A 23,004-nucleotide genomic window follows, 5' to 3' on the forward strand; every position below is an offset into this window, starting at 1 on the left:
TCTATTGTGTGTAGTATTTGGCTCGAGACTATACAGAGTATCTTGATTCGGTTTTAAAATCACGTTGGTCTCCGTCCGAAAAAAGTTGGTAATATGGTACATGTAGAATATATACTTGTATATATATATACACAGTACATGATGCAATCACAAAAAGAAGATTTTTGACTTTTTTAAAATTGCAAAAACTACGTTTTATGTATACGTTTAGGTACACAAGCAAAACAAGAATGGAAGAGATAACGTTTTCATTTGTGTAACAAAAAATCACGACATCTACGGCGATAATGGAAAGAATCAATTATGATCGTAGAGTGCCTCTAAAGTCTTTCTCGCAGAGCCGCTTGTTTATAGCGAGCTGTTCCCGCGATTAAGACGCGTGAAATAGTGAGTCGATGTCACACCACATAAGCTCCTAGACTAGTGTTGAGCTAATATTTGGTCCTGGCAAAGAGAAAGGGCTGTATATAGCCGGTAATCAGTGGCGTAACAACTACAGGGAAAAGATTTTGTGGCAGCAATGCGATCGCAATGCATTTCACTTCGCGTATCACGTGTTAAATGTATTCAAAAATTGAATCAATTTTAACAAGATGCAGGGAAAAATTTAAAGTGCACATTTATCGTGAAAATTTAGCATTCAAAAGTTTATTGAATTCGTTGTATAAGTATTTTCTTCGCGAAGCTTTGTCGAATCAAAGATACGTGATAGATATATTTTTTTTTCAATAGAAAACTTTACCATTCTTAATAAATCTAGGATAATTTTGTTCTAATTAAGGCAAATTTAATCAAGCATACTTACTGTAGATTCGTAGGGTAAAAAATGAAAAAAGAACTTGCACATTTGGTCAAACCGTTGTTTGATAATTCAATAATTCTCGCCTAAGATTGTTCGCTAAAGAACACGACAAAACTCTTGTTCATAATGCACTTTATACTACGCACGCTTATAGCTACGCCACTGCAGGTACAAATTTCCTGTAAAACCTTTTCAAATATTAGTACAAACTTAGGGAAAGAATATGTACATAACCTGTATTATTATATTCTTTGAGTTGGCCAGTGTCGAATATCACATGCCATACCTGTCTATGATACAGCTATCAAGTGATACGATATATGTTCGGATCATAATAACAAACATATACAGCTTCTGCATAAAAGTAAACGTCTACCGCAACAGACTGTGGAAAAAAAAAAATTTAAAAAAAAGACATAAAGGAAAACTTTGATCTAGAATTCGCGTTATATCCAGTACGAAGGTACATGGACCGAGATATTGTTATTTATACACGGACATTAATGGTGAACAGATTTCTTACGTAACGACATTTATATCACAAGCCATAATTGTTCCGATTATTACCTTTCATTTTTCACAACTTGTGTATAAGCATCGTATTCGATATTTGCGCAAGATTGTACGATTTTCGATTAATCCTGCAAACGTCCGTAACATTATTACCGAACACATATGATTTACGACTAAGGTTTCCTGCACCGTTCGACCGTAATTAATATAAATAGATTTCTTTGTTTCACACAGTTTTGATTCCAACGAATTTTGTTTATTACCTAGAGCCGAAGTTCGGGCACGTCTTGGCTTTCCCGCTCGCTTTATAACCCAAGAATTCTCCACATAACGCCACACAGGCAACTGTGAAAAAACCGTTGGTATAAGTAAAGAAAGCTGCGCACTGTTCTTTCGAAACTTGTATAAACGGTATAGATTATACGGTATACGCGACCAGCCTTAAGCGAGCAACGATAGAAAGAAATAAAGAGAGAATGAAAAAGGGAATGGAAGAAAAAAATAAAACTTCTACTCAAATATATGTTACTCCAGTGTGTAGAATACGCATCGCTGTTATATATGCGTATACCGTGAGTGCGTGAACACTCCACTGTACGCAGGCATATATAGGAGATCGAAAGTGAAATTTATTTTCTAGCGTAACCGAGTAGCAGTGACTCTTTTTTCTTCTTCTCCTCTTCGTCCTCTTTCCTTTTATTATTTCTTTTTTTTTTGTTTTTTGTCTCCTCATTTAAACGTCCGAGCACGTATTCCCACGTCATTTGAACAACGCGCCCTGCATTACTACACCCACACTTATATCGCGCTGTTTGCGTGTATGCGTAATTGTGCATAATCTCAATTTGGCTGTAGAGACGATGGTAAGATAGGGTACTCGAGGAGAGGTGAAGACACTGCAGGTGTATTCTAAACCGTGTTTCTTCCTCCATAATTATTACCAAGACTCATTGCGCAAAGTTGTTTGAAGTTTTATTGGTAAATTTTTAATTATAGATACCTCAATAATTATATGACACTTGATGCAGTGAAATAACAAACGCACAGTTACTAGAAATTTGAATTATTAATGACCGAATGACGGGAAAAAAATCTCTTAGCAATTTGATAGTATTTTTAATTGCACAGAATATATGGTAATAAAAAGTTTTTTGTTTAAAAAATTTGGAGAGATCGTTTGTTGTAACAATGTTACGTGCAGCAGCATTGACTATTGGGCATCTTTTCCTCGTCTATTGGCCCATCGGCTCGTCACCTATCAGCATCTTCTATTTTTAGAAACTGGTACCTCGAGGCCAAGCCTCAATTGGGCAACCTCACTTTCATTTCATAGGATTCGAGTCGAGTAGAGTCGAGTCGAGTCGAGAGTTAACTCTCATACCGTATACTATCCTTTTGATGTCTCCCCGCTAAGCTGCGAGACCCCTTCTCATTTTTCTCTTCTATCATACGTCCAGGCTGCTTGAGAAATCCAGCCATGAATAAGTGAAGGTTGAAACGGTGTATTATCGGCCCGTTATAATTGCAGTCCTATAGGTGTAATGCATGTGTACCTATGTATCGATGTAGCATTGAACTATCGGGTAATTACACCCAAGTGCATCATGCGTGAAAGGAACACTGCGTCAATAAATTCATGCAAGAATGAAGAAGTTGGTAACCATGCTCCCGATATAAAATACTCAAGCAATAAAGAATACTCAAAATTTTCTAGATTCTTGCAGAACAGAAATTACAACTATTATTCGCCAAGGTGTAGGTATAACATTGCGCCGAACGATCACGCGATAATCAACATTTAAAATGCAAACCTGGTCAGGCTCGAATCTACAGATAGGAAAGATAAGGAAATCATTCAGCCGGATTCAATTTCAAGAAAAGTCACAGCTGAGTCTGGTGGAATTGTTCGTGTATAATTTGGCTGGTCGCTGCAAGGTGAGAATGCAGGTTTTGCATGGATATACGATCTACTCCACGTAGCATCTGTCCCAGAATTCAATTGTAGTGAAAAAGAATAACAAAGAGGGAAAAAAAGAGAAAAAACATGAATAAAATTTGAAAGCAAAAGATCGGACGTCCTGCGCTCACTTTTTCTCACAATCAGTCACGCGCAAGGTTGATTCTATGATGGTAGATTACAGGAATAAAGCTACGGCATAATAAGGTCGAGAAAATTTCCGATAAAGACAAAGTGTCAAATTAATTGTGACCTGCCTCCTGAATACATACCCACGATCATCGAGCTAAATCGCGTCGGAATAAAATTACTTGTTGATTGTTTTCAACTTTCCTCTTTTATAGCATGGGATGAAAGATACCCGCAACAGTTTGGGAATTTTGCAACAAGAAAATTTCTCTCGTACTTCTGCAACGTCCTTATCTCACCCCGATCTCTGACCACTGAACTGTGCAAGCCTTCTTGTTCTTGCTGCCGAATGTCCCATGACTCATCCCTTGAAGTTGCCACGTTTCTCCGGGTCACGGATTTCCCGGTCCATATATGACCAACTTCCGCTATCGTCTGATAAGTTTCTGTCGTACCGCATCTGCGGCATGTTGATTATTATACAGAAACACCACATTTGTAATCACCGATAAAATCTAGTATAGTTAACATTGTGATAAATGTTCAAAATTTGAGTTCGGATAATCAGAGTTCGGATGCAAGAATCGGTGCTTAAAGGGTTCAGAGCCTAGGTATTCGAGTTTCATGTACAACCTGCCAACCGACCGCGAACAATGCGAATCTTTGAATCGAAACACTCGCTTTGGCGGTGTACTTAGCATCTGCTTCTAATTGCATAATTAATTATCGACCGGGGTATAACCGCCCAACCGACTCCCTTCCTGCCTGTGTAGGAACCATGCAGGCCCGGTTAATTGAACACATTCATGCAGCTACTCTGCAGCACCGACCACACACAAGCTCGCATTACGGTTCATTCAGTATCAATCCCGCACACGAGTGTGATAGAGAACCGTGCCGATCGCTGATCGGTGATTGTAGAGACTTTCCGTTCCTATCTGATCTATACGCAACATCAAAGGTGCCGACCTTGAATTACAAATTAAAATCTTTCACTAAACGCGAGCATGTTCAACGCGTTTTTCATGGTTGTTTTCCGTACATAAAGTACCCGTTTCTATGACAGTCGAGTGAGTCTGCGAATGCGCATACGCGGAGTACCGAAAATACCACTTTTCAAGTCCTAGGAGTTGAAAGTGGTAGTTTCTGTACTGCGCGCATGCGCTGTCGCGAACAAATCTGATATTACGGATCCCTAACCTCAATTTCGTGCTTCGTGAGGAAAAGCGTAACGTACTCTTGTTATGTAAAGAATCGTGTGCAACAAGGAGATAACGGTCTTTTCGACTCGCGTATTTGCAACATTCGTCTTTGGCTAACCTACAAACTTACGTTCGGCCCGAAAAGACCGAGTTTGCTTCATTGTTACACAATATACTACGACACTTCCCCTGCCACTCCGCTCTAACGGGTTAGTAAATAGAGGTATTAACGAGAGAAGGAATGAGTACGCGAATGTGACAGAAGCTTGCAGTGCGGATGAAAAAAGGCACTTGAAGACAAACGCGATGCGATCGTGATTTTTCAATCCCATCCAGTAAGATTGGTAAATTCGTATAATTGGTGATACGGCATTGAATATAAACGTGCAGCTTACCGGTACATCTGTGTAAATGTAAGGAATTAGTTACTGCGGAAGCAGAACTAAAAATCGATTATGCACAAGAAAGTAGTATTTTCAGGTATATGACGATGATGATATCTACCGCAGGTGTCTTAGAATTTCATTGATTCCTCATTTCCCCTAATGAAAACGACACGAACGATTGTTCCCGCAACCAATAATGAAATAGTTTCGTAAACCGCGACGTTTCTGAATTTTTATCAGCAAATACCAACATCGGTTAATCCTTGACTCTCTCTAATCACAAATTTGTCCGTATTACCTGCAACAGCGGAAGTTGCGTCTATCTCTACTATCTAATTCGTAAAAAAAATTCTATACATGAACAGTAAAATGTGTCTCGACATTTTCAATCCCGGTTGCATATAATACATCTCATTTGCCACATTGTCTTAATCAAATCCATCCCATCGGAGCTGGTACTACACCCCGTTGTAACCCTTTGTCGAAACAATACATGAATATAATCATGTCGTAGGGAGGACGAGCATGAACTAAGGAGCTAGGTTACGAGATATGCCTCGGATGCTTCGAGCAGCGTAGGGATGCGACTGCAAAGACCCCCGCAGTTAGCCAGGCACAATGGAACTATGGACCGACTCGCTCTTACACGCTCCGATGCAGCAGGGCATGTGCCTAGATATATACGCGGGTCTTCGGTAAGGACTAAGGGCGCACATGCATCACGTTGGTACCACGCGAAACGGTGGCGAGGTGGGGGCACCACGTGACTACCCTTCCTTCCAGGACTGTCAACCATCCCTGACGCGTAGCGCGAGCACGTGGCTCCCCACCATCTTACGTAGAACGAGGATTAAGCGCGAAGGCAGTGAGGGGCGGCTGGGGTCGATAGCTGCTGGTGTTGGTTGTGTAACAAAGGAACCTGCACCACCAGCTCTCGTGTCCGTAATACTCGCAGGCCTCCTCCAGCGGTTTCTTCTTTTCATCCAGGATAAGAACGAGGTACTGCTGCTGATGACGGTGCTGATCACGATGATGGTACTCCGCATTACGTGCGTATTTTTCACCGCGTTACAAGGAGGTCGCGAAATTTTAGTTGGGTAATTCAACGTTTCGAATTAAACCTGCGCGATGAACACTTATACTTCATGTACCTCTTCCACCACTGTCGTGTCCTCGTCCAGGATGACGAACCGTTTATAGGTCGATAACTGTACGATCCTCTCTCCTGGACTGCGAGAATTTCTTTTACTTTAGGAGTCGATCTTACCAAGCTTCACGTGCCATCAAAAATTCCTTGGTCTTTGAACAGCCGTTAAACCGAATCTATTATTCCAGAATATTCACAATTACTGAATTGACCCTGATAAATCTACTTTGTTTCCAACTAGAACAATCTCACGAAACAGGTATATGCCATTAAGTATATTTCGCAAAGCATGATCAAAACGTCAGAGCCGGTTTGTGCAATAACTTATAGTTTTACTTACACATCAGTATAGTTACATAGGTGTAACAGGCGATTAATCATGAGTCTGAATTATCGCCTCAGTGGACAAGGACGGTTGTGTCTATGTGTTAGATATCCCTTCACATGTATGTATAACCGCAGTTCGTCCGTGTCTGTGTCCATGTACCTAGATTCTATCCGATATAATGCATGATAAATTCTCCTCCCCACGACGCACACACGCGTTCAGACGTTACACGTACGTGAAGCCTGTATGGGGAGGCTGCAGGGTGCTTAGAGCCAGGCTAACCCTTCCTTCGGCACCCCGCTCGCTGCATAATGTGGTGTATAGAAACATTCAAGGAAGTGCACCTTGTGCGTATCGTAGATTACAGTATCATTATGTGTTTCACTGTCACTGATTATCGTCTCATCCTTCTTGTCCTAGTTGAAAGATTCTTAAGCTGTTGGGTTTTAGTAATTTAATATCCTCGATCAAGCGGAGGGTTCCTAGAATTATACATGTACCAAGATTAGTATATTGTGTTACAAGTGTGGAAAGTGAGCGATTTCCGACGAGTGTGACGTTTGCAGCGTGAGCCGAAATCGAGTGCTGCAATTGGTCGAGTACTAATGTAAACGCAGCATAAGCCAATTAGGCGGCCGCTGTAGGCACACGAGTCAAATATCACCCATCCGCACATATACAGTATACACGCGATATTTTTTCCAACACCTGTGAAGGAAAATTTGATTTGAGAGGCAAATGAATGTAATATAATGACTTAAAATAAGTATATCAAGGGCAATCAAGAGGTATAGGCCGGGTTTCGTAAACCTAACCTAAATGCGAAAACTTCAAGTAGAATTCAGCCCGATGGCGTCACTGGCGGTGCGTAAAGTCCGTGCGTTAAAATTAAGTAAGTGGAAAGTGCGCATGCACCAGGAAGGCCATAGTGCGTAAAATAGAGAATTTGACTTAAGGAAACAGGGAAATTTACGCACACTCCACAGGCTTAGGAAATGTAACTTTCCAAGCATGTGTTGGAGGAACATTATATAATCTCTGGATTCGACGACCCTGAACATCGGCTTACCTAACCGACCTACTGAACTTCCTTGTAAGTTAGAAAAAAAGAAGAGAAGAACAGAAAATTAAAAGGTACGAACGCAGATCGTATTACGCTTTAGTAGGTATCATACATCATATACACGATAAAGGCGCGTGAGAAAAGTACAGCAGCATTTATAAGATGCAATTACAACCGTGTTAAAAGTGAGTCTGTACGGCAGTCAACATAGGTACAGTGAACTTGACATTGCGGCAGAGAGAGAAACATGATTTGCAAATTCATGTTGCGGGTGTAGCGGGCCTCGCTTTCGTCCTCGCGTTCTTTTTTTCTTTCCGTTTCATTCGATACCCTGTACAACGTTTCCTTAAAACACAGGAAGAGCAAAAGGCAATGCTACATGGGATTCAAGACACTACGGACCTGCAGTGTTAATGCGTGATAGAGACAGAGCGGGAGGAATTAGTTTGCGGGTAAAACAAACCGGTGAAAATTGTAGAGCATGTTGTAGAGCCGCGAGGATAAAGTGCGTGAACTAGACAAAGACTATAGTCCTCGACGAACTCCTTCTTCTCATCTGCTCCTCCTTTCTGCTTCTCGACACAAAGGCCCCTTTACACTTTGAAGAACTTCGTCGTCCCCGTCATTGCGGTACGCAGGCATATATGTACGTGTGGAATCGACAAGGACCACCTGCTACCAGAGGCTCGGGCTTTCCGGGCATGGAGCGATCCAGGACTCTGGAATACAGGGGCGTTCGGTTCGAGTTAGGGTAGAGTGAAGGACGAAGAGGGGGGGTAGCTGCGCGAGCCGGCTGCGCGATGAGCGGAAACGGTTTTGCCGCGCGCGCCGTTAGCGCCAGTCGGTGGTAGAGTCTAAATTCCACTGGTTCGTTTTATGCGTGGCATGTCGCTTGCGAAGTAGATGGACAAACTGAGACGGGCACCGAGCGAGAAATCTGGAAACTTCAGAAGGACGTATCGACGAGGGGGGGCGTTGCAGATCAAGGTATGGGAACCGATTTCTTTGAACGCAACCACCCGGAGACACCCGCAAGAAATTTCAAAATCCCTGCAGTTGCGCCACTTTCGAGCCCAGCCAATAACGCGAAATATTAAACTCACGTGATACCTGCACTCTACTCCTACAGTCCGATCGCCAAATTCAAATTCAAACGCAACGCGTCTACCAATATCCGTAATTTTTATACCAATACACACGCGTGTTTTGAAAAAAACTTTACATTGGGCTCAAAACGCATTGCGGAACAAAGAGTGGGGGCAAACTGGCACCGCCGCGATGAATTTACGATCGCATTTAACCCGATCGCGGTAATAAAAGGCTTCGTTATTGTGCAGCGATTTTTTCCACCACTTCTTCAAATCGTGTTTCCAAATATCGCTACATGGTACCTACTATTTTCGAGTATTTTCAAACTACTCAAGTCCTTCAGTACTTCGATTTATTTAGTATTTCTTAGCCGATCATCGAGTCACTATTTCACCATTTTATTTAGTATACCCTTGACGTTACAGCTCGGATGTGATTGTTCCATGGGCACACGAGTTACATAACCAACAACTCTCTCCACCCCCCACCCCCCTCTCCCCCTCCTCCTCTTCACGCGCTCACTCTCTTCTTTTATAGCAGATAAGACTCAGTCAGCAGCTTATCTAAACCACGTGGCCATTAGGGCAATATCGGTGAACGTATTAGTGTGTACGTACCTACTATTAAACTATAGCAACACCACGCAGGTGATACAATACAAACATCAGTGCATTCACTGTGAAAGGCTTAGCTTTAATTATGTTATGCATTAATTACGACATCGATTTTAATCCAATATGAAGCTTATATTAATCACCTTTGATGCGGATAAATTTTCCGATACTTGCGAACAGTCTTACACAAGAGAAAATAAGGAAATCGAATAAAACTATACAAGTAGTATTCCACGAATACAGTCACCGTCACATGAGTCTTGTAATACATCATATATAATATCTCTAATAGCGTATACAATTAAATCGTATAATTAACTCGCTCGAGCGATTCGACATTTATCGTACCGTTAATTCCACTCGTCCTCCCCCCCACCCCCCCTCCTTCAACTCCCGAGTCGTTATATTGCATCCTGTAGAGATTTTCTTCCTTTTTATTACCCCACATTTATCGATGAAAGGTTTTTTTCGTAGTTTATATTTGTTTTATATTCCGTATTACGAGAAGTAGTGATTCGGTCGTAGAAGTCCGTTAAGCTCGAGGGGCGAGGGGAGGGGGTTGCGCGGGGGAGCAAGCAAGGTAATTAGAAGTTGGCTATGTTCGTCGACGCTTATAGTGCTTGGACCACCGGAAGTAGGGAACCACAATATGATTGCGTAGTTTCCTGCAGCGTGTGTTACCAGCTTTACACACGAGTTTAATACAAACTCCGTATGCCACGTAAGATAGAAATTTCATGTAATACATTAGCCGTATTCAAGATACTCATGAGATTTGTGACGAAGTTGAGAATTCCAGTATAATAACCTATCTAGGTTACAGTTGGTCGTGGTGCAAGGCAACTGCTGCAGACTACTATGCTTACAGTCACTGTACCCTCCATTCCTAGAATTCACTCTCTCTTCAACTGCACAACTATCCGTATATACACGTCGCGACAGTATAATACGTAATCATTAAATTACCAGTCCCCCCCCCCCCCCCCCCAATCATCCTTTTCGACCTCATCAGCTACATTTTCCGTCGCTTCTCTACGGTTTCATATACACGATCCAGCTATCTTCATATTTCGTAGAATTGTATGCATTCTTTTTTCTCTCTCCTCAGATGACGAAAGAATAAACGTCTTTTCCCGCGAGATCAATTCCATCCTTCATGTACACGATACATATACACACATACTTGTAATACCGTTATACGTAATAACTCATTTCCTTTATTGTATATGTGTATCATATACGTATATATTACATAGTATAGAAAGTCGCTGCTGTATAACAGTGTGCGATCGCGGTGGAGCTGCAGTCGCTTGATATATGAAGTGATCAAATTTACTCTTTATTCAAATTGAGCGTACATATGCACAGTCTGCAGGAACTCGAGGAATCACCTACGGGTACACAAATTGATTTTCGTGATTGAGTATTCGGTTTTGTCCGAGAAAATAAAATCGTAGGTATATATTGCAATACCCGATCTTCTACAAATTATCTTGTCCATGGATTTGATCAAAATTAGCCAGAATACGATATGTGTGTATCTGAAAAACTTTAGGAATATATTATTACGTATTATAATAGAAATTGAGGCCATGCGAGAATGTAAGATTCAGTCTCTAAAAAGTCTTTAATATACTTTCATCGTTTTGTACATACGTAGGTATATAATACACATACATGTAGACACTTCGTGATGCAAAATTTTAGAAAGCAGTCGAAAAAAATAACGCAACGCATCTTATATTTCCTTATGGCAATAGTAATACGCGGCGGTAAATAACATCTGGAATTATTTATATACAAATCTGTACACACGCGAGTCTCTTTTTTTTTTTTTTTTTTAATTTTTGTCAACTTTACTCATCTCATTTTTTTCCTCAACTTTATTCGGTGGAATTTTATCCCCTCTTGTTCTACTTTATTGCATTAATATATATTGCGTTTTTAAACATCTCGTGAATAATTCGTTCTATGTCCCACACGACCGAGCGCACCTGTTTTCCCTACGTTCTTTCCATCCAAGTAGAGGGTAACCCTTTCGTGCGATGAAAACTCGTGCCTGATATGCTCGCGAGAATACTTACATAGATGCGACACCTAGTTTTGAAAATAACGCGACTTTACAATACGTAATTTGATTTTCTGCAAAGAATCGTCTAATCTTTGTTTAGGTTGTATATGTATATGTCGGAGATTTGGGACCGGAAAGCAATCCAACTGTACGTGAAACGTGCGGTTTGAAGATATAATTTGTCTTGGCGCGTGCAGTAGATGACAAATAGAGGAAAATAGATTGGCGGGATATTTTATTGAATATTTCATCGCCCCGCTTTCGTACTCCTGTAGGTAATCTAAAACAGCCGAGTGACCCCTTCGTTTATAATTATGACGCGTATAATAGTTGTCTTGTCTTATTCCGTTCATGGCAGCAGCACTGCAATGGTACCAGTAGCAACAGTAGCAGCGGCAGTTCGTCACGGCGTTAGCGATGTGTAGGTATAGGTTATATAAAACAGAGAGAAGCGTTGCTCAACGAGCCTGGGCCTGACCCAATTGGCGCTTAAATAGCCCGCAGTGGCGGCCGTCACACGGTCTTCCGCCAGGCACGATCAATACTCGACGGTGTCTAAACGCGCGGCCTGCATCTTTTATGAGATACACATGCATATATACAGTAGGTACGAGTATGTGCGTATAGTTGTATACATGCCTATGGATTTCTCAACACGATTTCCCAAGGAGCGCGTAGATGGTGAAAATTTCTTCCCGTCTGCACCGCAACAAAATTCCGCGAATGACATTGAATACGTTCGAACCGTCCAACGGTTCTGTTTGAACACTCTTTGAGTTGATCTGCAATCACAGGAATGGAGTTAAGATTGTAACTTGGAAATTAATCGAGCGATGTTCGTTTTTATTTTATTTCTTTCCATTGAGCGGGGAAAGAATAAAGAGATAAGCTAATCAACGGATGAGTTTCAGCACTATGCGGATAAAATTGAAATTCAGCGAGTGTAACGGGCAAGGCCGACAAGGAAATGACATCATGGTTGAGATCGGCGATAACCTTTAACTCTCGGTTCTACCATATCTTGACGTATTTTTTCATCGTACGTTCTTGTAACGAGTATCGTGTGAGGGCAACCCGTCGTTCGTGTTACATGCGCGTACATTTACTGTGATTATAAACGATCCTCGTGGAGCGACACACGCGGCTTCGTGGCCTCCACTCGGTGTACAATATGGTATGTTACGTACGTAACAGTCGACACGTGCAGCAGAGGAGATATACTATATGTGTACGAGTATATATACGAGTTGCGTATTTAGATTTCTTTATGTACACGCACAAACCGCGGATATAAAATGTATTTCTAAGGCACACAGAGTGTGTTCAGCTCGTTAAATTGTTACTCGGGTTGGTATTTGTTAGGGGCTGAAGTTTGTAACATTATTGTAATGATGCATCTTTGAAAAAAGTCGTTATTTTGCAACTTTGGGATTACTTGAAATTCAGTAAACTGTTAATACAGCATCAACAAACTCGAATTTTGAAAATTGAACTTCTTCAGGTATTCTAAAGGTGCCAAATATTGATTCTTGTTTTACCATTTAGATACATTAACGTTACCAACTTCAGTCCTCGTTTGAATACTGGATAATGTAGAGTTCAGCTCCTACGCCGATGTCTGTTATTCTCAACTACTACTGTACGGTGAGCTACACCGTTAACAAAGAGCACTGATGTACTGCTGCTGCTGCTGCTGCGCGGTACACCTAGCTCTACTTACTCACAATGGGACCAGGTTTCGGGTGACCGTGTCGCGTGAGAAACATACCGAAACGCGTCCCGATTATTACACGTAATACAGTGTACCCCGTCTTCTTTCTCCAGTTCCAACACGAACGTCGAATATCTTATAATTTTCGAATCGCATAAATTAAGTAGCGGTTCGAAGAAGAGGAGGAAAAAAAAGATACCGCCACAGGGCCGATCTCGATACCCCGGGTTGCGAAAGAAATAACGAAACAACGAGAAGTAGCTGCGAAAGGATCCTCTCGAATCGTTCAAGTAGATACCTTTCATTATCCCGAGGTGAGTTTTACCGCAGGTCAGCAATTAGCACGCTTGGGATACCCCCGTGTATTCATATCGCATATGTACACGCTCTTTTATTGGTAGCCGTGTCGAGCTTGCTTTGCGTTGATCATTTGTGCACAATACATACATATTCGCGTGTAGCTTACACGCAATGCCTGGAAACACATAGCAATATACTTAGAAGCAGCCAAGTTGTGTGTGCGTGAAGAGAACTGGGGATTTTCGTTCTTTCGTCGTTTGTCTCCTCCTCTCACTCCCTCTCTTGCACACACTCGGAGAAGAACAAAGAGCCGCGGCGACCGGCAATGCGGCAGCGCAACGCGCATGCGCGAGTCGCTATGTGAGTCAAGGACGACACGTGCGGCTCTGAGCGACCTACTTACAGCCTCACTTCGTGCAGGATCGGCCCGCTCTCGAGCAGCACCGAACACGAAAATAGGACGCGCACTTGGTACCAGTGGCTCCTCCCCCGTCGGCACTACTTTTTTTCGCACCGCAACGCTTTTTCTTTTTCTTCTTCTTCTCACGTAGTTGTTATCCTTTTTCCGGTTATCCACTTCATCCACGGAAACTCCGCGCGTAGTTTACAAGCGATACGCTCGGTCGTTGGTATAAATTTGAAATTTCTCATGCGTTACCTTCGCTTAAGATTCGGTTCTGAAACACCGCCATAGATTTCGTGAATAGACTGAGAAAAGCGTATTGCACTCGATATTTTTATCGAGCCTCACGCGTATCGAGATAATCATCCTCGCATACCATTGCTACTTTATACTCATGGAGATATATTTTTTTCTAACGGTATAAGTTTTCTCGATCGGCGAATGAACCTGGTCAGAGCAGTGTGAGTGGCTGGCATGCCTGAGTACCGTACAATATTACAAGCGAGAGGATTGCGGCGAGTCGTGGCATGGCATGGCATGTAGCAATCAGCAATCAACGAGCGAACGTGTCATGAGATACGGAGTAGTAGCCGTACCCTCCTCGGTAGGGATCCGAGTATTGTAGAGCACGAGATTACGGAGTGGGATTCGTAGTAGTGGTGGTATATGGTGGCATGGGCGTTAAATAGCGATTACGAAATCGCTCTCTTTCTCTCTCTCTCTCTCTTTCGCTCAGATAGGGAGTGGCGGAAATTACTATGGCAGCGGCCATTTTACCGTCCTACTTTCCACGTGGGAAATCGATGGAAAAATAGGTCATAGATGGCCGCGTGCGCGCGCGCGCTTTTCGGTTATCTCTGTGTAGGTGGCGTGGGAGGGCAAGCAAAATTTGTGCCAGCTTGAGTAGGGGCGGAGGGACTGGAGTCCGGGGCCGGGGTCAGTGGCGGAGGTGGAGTTGCTACGATCGGGAATAAAGGAGGGCGGAGAGCGAGCGAGTAGGGGAAGGAAAAGGCCGTATTGCGGTGGGGCGATGCGATGGGGCGGTGGTCTTTCTGCGCGTTTCGTTCGGCAATCCGTGGCACTTGCTTTTCGGAGTTCGAACGGTGAGCACCTATCGCATTTTCCCGGGCCGTTGACCGAGCGCGCCGAGTGCCAGCGCGTCGCGCGCCCCCAGGGGGGTTTTTCCTACCCGAAGAAAACCGGAAAAAAAACCATCAACGAACGAAAATTATCCGAGCTATTTTCCCCCTCCGAATCACTGTCTGAACGTATAAGTAGAGCGCATTTGACGCGTGGTACGACCAGTTGCCGTTCGACCGCGCTTCGCGCCTGGCGTTCCACTATCCGCGCGTCATGTCATGTGACTCTATCTCGCTCTCGCTATCTTCGTCTAGCGCGCGCGCGCGCGCGTGAGCCAACCAGGAAGTGAAACCGAGTGGTGGTGGACCAATGAGAGTGCGATATTTGTGCGAGAGTGCGCAAGGCTAGCATCTGGGTGTCCGGTGGTGGGAGATTGGCAGAGTGCGCCGGTGGCTAAGCGAAATACAACATCCTCGTTCGCCGCTGCCCGTCGAGGGGGTCGGTTCTCCGCGATCTGCTGCCTCGCTCGCAGGTTCTCTTTATCGTGCCCTCGCAGTACCGCACGTAACACGAATAAATTTCCGTCGACTTGTACGCAATGCCGGGAATTCACGCTGAAGAAAGAGAAAAAGAAGTCGGTCAATGGGCAGCAGCGACTAGTTGTTAATAAAATATAACAAGTTAAATTACACAAATAATGTGATTTTTCTATACATTAATAACCTTCGATAAATGATTTTTAATAAATTTCGTTATCGCATTCTACCAAAAAACCGTGTTAATATACCGTGGAATAAAATTACGGAAGACTACGTTGCGCGCAAGTGGTTCGGTTGAAACGGTATATAATTAATTTTATATCTATTTACCCGTTTTTTTTTTTTTAATCAGATCTCACCTCTTCACGTACATCGAAGCTCTGTAATATGCAGGCGACGTTCGTGATCCACGAAATTACTCTAATATCTAACTACTACGATCGAACTTAAGTCGGTGTGCCGCGCGTGAAGAACACGTACGGAATTATCGGCAACCAACGGTACTTCCGCATTGTTCGAATCTCACAACTTGGCGAACGAGAGACGCCATCTTGAATGCATCAAGTGGGTCACCGCGATTACTGACCACATCTTTCTTCTTTTATTTTCGGATCGTAATTCTGTTCGAATTCCGTCTATTGCGTACACCGAAACTCGTGAGTTGTTATTTTGTTTTTCTCCGTTTTGTTCCGGAAGACTGTTGATTACGGTACCTGTTCCATTCACAGTAACTGTGGTTCACATCCCCCCACCAGCTGCACCCACCCTTCACCTGCAGAACTGGAACCAGTAGCAGTGCAGTTTTAAAATATATACATATACATATATATAATATTCGTGTGTTGTTGATGACCTAACGTGAAATCAATGTCGTGAAAACTGATTGTGCGCTGTTACATTTATAGAGTAAAACAAAAAGCAAAGATGAGAAAAAATTAAATATGAAACTGCGTCGCGTCACGGAAGAATAAATAAATATTGGGAATTTACTCTTGTGCATAGTAACTGGTAAAAAGAGAAGAAGAGAGCGATAAAAAAAAAGAAATATTTGAAACGTGTCATACACACACGCACGGAGATGACGTTTGCAAATGTGTATCTATATATTTATCTAACTCTACCTATTGCCGTCCGTTGTTCTTCTACTGGGTAAAGATGGCCGCCCGGTTCGCCGTAGCTGGTGGTGTGGGGCAATCGAGTAGAGTGACGCAATCATCACGTGACGAGGCCGTGGCTAGTCGTCTTTTTAGCCAGGCTAGTGTGTGATCTAGCATTTTACCGATCGGACGTCGAAGGGAAGGACGACGAGTTGTTCTCACCCGCCGCAGCAGCTAAAGAACAAAGAAGACATATATCGTCCGCTACATTTTTATAATCCGTCGCTGGGTCAGTGGGGGTGAGAAACTGGCTTGGCTCTGCTTTAGCAGTCAGTCTTTTTCTCTCTCCTATCGACACAATGACTTATCATCCGGCAGAGGTACGCCCCGTTTTTTTTGTTTTTCTGTTCTTCTTACGCGTATATATGTAAATGGTATATATATATACACATATAATGACTGTATTGGACAGAAAAGATGGTGTTGTGCCCTGTCGATGCTTTGCGCCCAAATATTCGAGTCACGTGTACGATAGCGTGATTAAAGGCCAGACTCAGCAGTGAAAACTGTGTTTCCTTTGCTGTCAGAATTGCAGAGGCTCTGGAATCATGGAATCCACTGCAGCGAGTTTTAGCCAGACATCAAATGAGAAGATATTAACATTTCAAGATATACGTTCCGTAATTGGTAATTCGTTAGAAGAAAAGTCCTGCGATATTTATTGTTATGTACAAAGCAGTGTGTGTGCAGGTGACGATTTGCCTGTGTGTTCTCTTATACGGAAAATCGGAATAACATTGCCAATATGGAAACGCAAACGGAGATACTTATAATAACGCTGATACCTGCAAAGGTTGGTTTTGGTGTATGCTGCAATGAACCATTCTCTCAAAGCTTGCCCCGCCAACATTATCGTACCTACCGCGTACTTTCTAATCCGTTGAGTTGGTACATGCAACGTACCGCGTTGTATACTTTCGTAACAAAACACAGCGCTGCATGGCGGCAGTGGTGGTAGTGGTAGCGGAAGGCGATTTCGCTTCTCGGCATCTGTGTCGAGAGTAAAAGTCACGTAGTCTCGAGTTGTCCCCTCAAATCGGCGGGAAAATAAAACCGAGCGTGGGTCTGTCGATTCAAGAAGCATTAGTTTTGCCGCAACTTCTTACTCAGCCAACATGATCGCGCACTGTTCGGAAGATACAATATACGTAAATACGTAACAGCTATATAATGTGAGAGCTGAAAAGTGAAATTGAGAAAGATGAAACGAACCGTTCAGAAAACGTATACACACCTTAGAGCGGCAACTCGCACTCTCGAAACACCGGCTTTCCTCGCGAGGCTGAAGTTAGTAACAAAATAGCGTAACGAAACATTGGCGGGGGGAAAAAATCACTAGCTTGCAATTTTTTAGTGATTTTGAAGTGCCTAAGTTTTGCAACTATGAATAACATTTGCCTTATTATAATTTACTGCATTTCAGAGATTCCTAAAACTCCGAAATAACCGGTTTCCCGAAACAAGAATCATTGCAATAACGTCACTAACTCAGCCTCGTCTTTCCTCGTAATTCTTCTTCCGACGCTTATTACACGTATACCATGCATCTCGAATATACATAGAACTACTCAAGAACAAAACGAGCAGCATGTGTTTGCGTTGATGTGGGGGGGGTTGGCTGTGTGGAAATCTGGCGCTGGTTCCACTTCGTGTGTGCGAATGACGCTGGACGATCGGGGAGGGGGGATCTTTCGAGCATCTCTTTCGCACACGTAGGTACCGCGTATGTGTGCAGATGTGCTGCCCGGTACGCGGCGAGAGAGAAGACGGAATTTTTTCGGCGAACGTATATTATACGCGTGTGCGGAGAACCGCCATTTTCTTCTTCTCCTCGGACCGGCCCGAACCGACCCAACCTGACGCCGACAGAGTACGACGGCCATCTTTGCCACGCGGCACCTAGGAAATCGAATATTTCCGAGGCACCGATACACCCATTTACCTAACCTCACCTAACCCTAACCCTAACCTTACCACCTACCGTTCCGCGAAATCCTTATGCACATGCACACGCGTTGACTTTTCCAGTGCCCGCGGATATGCATCGGAAATTAATTTTTTTTATTGTAATGGCATGGTGTGTATTATATCTTTTTGTACGGTTTTGGATACGTGACTTTCGTAATTCGTTTATATATCTGCATCTCAGTATACTTGGAAATTTGTGTCCACTCCAGGTTGTCTTCTAGTACAACTAGGGTGTGACTTTCTTCCGCGCTATTCCCAAAGAAAAGAAAAATTAATTTGATATATTCACTAAAATTTCAGTTAGTTCGAGCTGAGGTTATTATACCACTCTCGATTTCAATACTGCTAATTTACGATAATCGAATGGCTGCAAATATTATCAACTGAAAAAGTTCAAAGCAATATCGCAGAAAACACATCGCGCATACCCCGCATTAAACTGAAAATTTTTTTTACAATTTGTTCAGACTTTTATACTCGGTGACGCATATTGGTATGGAACTGTATGAAACAACCGCACAATGAATATTATACGATAACTTGCTGATAGAAACTTCTTCAAGGAACCAAATTAAAGCCTGAACTCCAAGTTGTAATTTGAGTCTTCGATTAGGCTTCCAAGATTCTTGGTTACAAAGATATTCGTGTTTGAAGATCAGGCAGAAATCGGACGTTTTTTAGTGGTTTGAATAACAACCATATTCAATACTACCTTCCAAAGTTTTAGGTTACATTGATGAATCAATTATTACAATGCACAAATTATAGTTCATCTTGAAAAGCGGAACGAAACATTGTTCATGATCACAATTCAAATTGATCGTTCCATCCTCTCCGGACTCAGACGCATCGTTTGAATCGTTTTCTGTTTTTGTTAACATTAATTCCACTTCTTCTAATGATCCAAGTATTGTAGTTCTTTGTTTTTAAGTGATCCGACGCTTTGTGAGTCATTGTCATTATAGGTCCGAGAGCGAAGAGGAATCTAATGAAAATTCTTGATTGCATAGTGATTTATGAAGATTTCGAATTTAATGCGTAAAAGGGAATTCACGAATTTCAAACTCGACAGATATTCATACTATCTTATTATAATATTTTCTTTGAGGCTTTGATCACAAATCTTGTACTTTATCTGAAAAACAAACGCCAATACGTAAATTACCAGAACAAGTAGAATAATCGTTGTTTAAAAAAAGCCATGAAACGATCAAAACGATGAGTCTAATAAAACAATTTGAAAATATAAATGATTTCAAACTATTTGACGTGCATGTAATGGTTGTTACATCAAATAAATAAATATGTGTTTTAAAATGTCCGATTTATTTCATCTTGAAATGCAAATATCTTTGTAGCAGTTGACAATCGCCAACTATTACAATTTCGTATCTACGATGACACTTCATCATTTCTACGTCGTCAAACAAAGCTATTTAAATTCTATTGGAACAAAAAGGGCCTTATTTCGTCAATTGGTAAAATTATAACTGACGATGATTTCTATAGGAACCAAAATGGCTATGCATACGTAGCATTGGAAAGGGAAAAGGAAGTAAATAGATACAGGCAAAACTACGAAATTCTTGGTCGATTATTGCCAACAAAAACTTCATGAGATTCGAAGTGATTGAAACCGTGTTCTCATACGAGTGCTCGTTTCTGTCTAACGAAAATGTCAATAATTACCCGAAATTCGTACGCAAGCATTTACTTATCTTTTACTTCTGTTAGGGTTAGTGTACCAGTTATGAACACGTTTAGACCCAATTATTAACAATTTTATTTTGCAAAATTATAAATTAACCGGACAAATTGTGCATTCCTCGATGACTAAAACCAATTGGTCGAAGGTTAGACGCTACAAAGTTATTTTTTGGTAACTTTAGAACTAAGGATCGAACAGATAAAACCAAAAAAGGTCATCAATTGGGACAGGTTTAATAACCGGCACACATACCTTACCGATGTGAGACGGTTCTTTGCCCTTGCAATTAGTCCACAGTAGTTAGCTTCTTTGAAACTAGGTGGTCGAATCATGTAACTGCATGCTATAGGTTACACGGTCCAGCGCATATACATGGAACGCCCGGTACTAGGAAAATTTCAATTTCTTAAGCGTAAAAATTTGGAAAACTCGACTGGCCGTCAAATGCTTAATTTAAGTTCCACAGCGTATTAATTTTCTCATACATGTCATCATTCGCCGTGGTATACACAAGCTGTGAGTGTGTGTGTGTGTGTGCGATAACCGGCGTCGTCCAAGGCCTCCATTCACATACACGCCAAGGGTAATGAAATTGAAGTCCATCATGATACGTTCCATACATCTATTATATTACATAAGTAATACAAACGAGGCGTGTAAAAGACATTAAAATTATAATATAAACAGCGAGGTCGCGGGCACCGATGTCGTCGACACTCTGTAATACATATTACATATATGTTACATTGCGCCAGCAATAAATTTAGAAAATTGAATGGGAAATTCAAAAAATTGAAACGCAATGACGATATAATTTAATAATAATAACAACGACAGTAATTGTGTTATACGAAAGGGCAATTTATTTATTGTCCAATTCTAACAAGACCACCACCACCACCGAGTGGCCGATTCGAGTCGTCCACCTACGTCTATGTATAATCGAAGCCTTATCAGGCAATGGGGAAATGGCGAATTCTGCGTGTAACACGCGCGTGTGTAAGTGTGTGGAGAAATAAACATATATCGTGCAGATGTAAAGGCACAACGCATCGGGACGCTTTGCCGGCGTGCAAAATCGTTGACCGTGAGAATATTCAACTCGACCGTTCTTGCGGCGAAGCGCGTGCGGCACGTGCAACGATACGTAAGTATGCGTTGCTCGTGCGTATGTTCTTTTTATTTTACACACGCACATACGTGTCTACACATTAGCGCCGTATGCGTATAATGTATGTATTATCTACGCGATCTATGGGGCGAGTGTTTAGGCGCAGCGATAAGATTGCCACAAGCATCCGCCGTCTTCTAATTCGCTAAACCAACTGCGCCCAGGCGCCGTTTTTAACCCTTCGTTGGTGGCCACCTAGGAAGAATTCTTCCTAGTCGTACTTTTTCTGGAATGGTTGCTCGACTCGATTTCTTGTTGTTTAGTCATTTTTATTTATTGCGTGACTAAATATTTTATTATTCCGACTGTCGGGATACCGAAAAGAAACCTCAAACTAGTTGCCAAGAAATTTTTAGAATTTTTACTCATTCCTAAGTAGGTAAAAAACAGCCCAGAACGAATTCCTCCTGGTTGGCCAACGAAGGGTCAAGTCCATGGATGATAAAAATACGATTAGACTGCATACGAGTTAGAGTATGTATCAAAGTGTAGGATTTAAGTCGAAAGAAATCTTTAGAATTGTTCTCTTCTGTACAATGTATGATTGTGTACACTGTTTAAAATAAATGTGTTTTTAACTATTCAACATTGCACCGTGAATTTCAATATTATCACCTTTTATTTTATCTTGCTGAAATGTTTATACATTGGCAAGCGTATTTTTATACATCCTATTTTATATGCTTTCCAAAGTTCATCCGAGCAACAATTTCGACCAATACTCGTCCTACTTTGGTCGTAATATCGTCAATGAAGTTTTTTCACAAGTTTACCTATCCGCAAAGAAAATATCTATTTCACTATATTGAACAAAAGAATAAAATGTAAATAAACTAGGAATAATTATTCTCGTTTGAAATCTCTAATGTACGGTATTTTAGAACGAATACCGATCACGTTTAGCTGCCGAAATCCACAGAGCGTCGCGGAATTCGCGGTACACGTAATCTATTTTTAGTTACTGTAATACTATATCTACGTTAAACCCAGGAATTTCTATGTATCTAAAATAGGCATTCGCGTCCCTGCACATGCTGTTTGTTAATTAATAACTACAAGTACGTTACATGCGTACCAAAAATAAGGTCTCGCGACATAAGCTGGCAGCTACGCGGTCCAACACTAACAGACAATCTTTCACCTACACAGTCGCATTGGAATTCTGTAATTATTAATTCGCAACGATTGTGCGAATTATAAGCGTTGAATTGCGGTTATAATACGTAGGTATATATTAGGAATGTATTAATACGTTGCTCCGATTAGCGTTCTGTTTGCAGATCGCAGCACTTTTCACTTCATGTATCCTGCCAGTTATACGTATCATTTCCGCCGTTTTAGTCCAACGACCTTACGGAGTGAACTGCAGGCAATACACGTATGTACATATACATATATATATCCATATATATGTGTGTGCGAGCACTTTTATGTGCCGTGAATTCTCAGTTGGTAGCCGTCCATCTGCAGAAGTGAAGTCATAGCTAAACGACTTTTGCCGTCATTTTGTTTTCCATAAAACATCGCTCGATAATAAGCAAGTGCCGGAAATGAGCGTGCATTTATAATGAAACGGCAAGCGTGTTAACAGCGCGCGGCCATGTTGGTTTTGTATTAGCCATGGTTTCAGTTCGGATGTCTGATATTTTTTTTCATTACACCTACA

At 41.9% G+C, this 23,004-nt stretch overlaps 3 long non-coding RNA genes across 8 annotated transcripts in view; 2 read left to right on the forward strand and 1 right to left on the reverse strand.

Annotated features, from left to right (window-relative positions):
• The window catches only part of LOC124212131 (uncharacterized), an 84,900-nt gene that overhangs the window by 27,863 nt on the left and 34,033 nt on the right, over positions 1 to 23,004 (reverse strand). For 4 of the 6 annotated variants that reach the window (XR_011176401.1, XR_006881576.2, XR_011176399.1 and 1 more), the window contains exons 3-4: positions 16,456 to 16,665; positions 15,913 to 16,114 (exon numbers count right to left, since the gene is read on the reverse strand). This is a non-coding gene — a long non-coding RNA (uncharacterized lncRNA). Of the gene's footprint in view, positions 1 to 15,912; positions 16,115 to 16,455; positions 16,666 to 23,004 lie in introns of those variants that run through there. The other 2 variants (XR_011176400.1, XR_011176398.1) reach the window with 1 other exon arrangement.
• LOC124212132 (uncharacterized) overlaps positions 8,386 to 23,004 on the forward strand; it is a 37,029-nt gene continuing 22,410 nt past the window's right edge. The window contains exon 1 of the long non-coding RNA XR_011176402.1: positions 8,386 to 8,514. This is a non-coding gene — a long non-coding RNA (uncharacterized lncRNA). The remainder of the gene's footprint in view (positions 8,515 to 23,004) is intronic.
• LOC138190442 (uncharacterized) lies at positions 14,785 to 21,919 on the forward strand. Its single transcript, XR_011176403.1, has 2 exons — positions 14,785 to 15,990; positions 16,063 to 21,919. It is a non-coding gene; the product is annotated as an uncharacterized lncRNA (long non-coding RNA).

Source organism: Neodiprion pinetum, chromosome 2 (genome assembly GCF_021155775.2).
Source record: "Neodiprion pinetum isolate iyNeoPine1 chromosome 2, iyNeoPine1.2, whole genome shotgun sequence".
Classification (NCBI taxonomy): domain Eukaryota; kingdom Metazoa; phylum Arthropoda; class Insecta; order Hymenoptera; family Diprionidae; genus Neodiprion; species Neodiprion pinetum.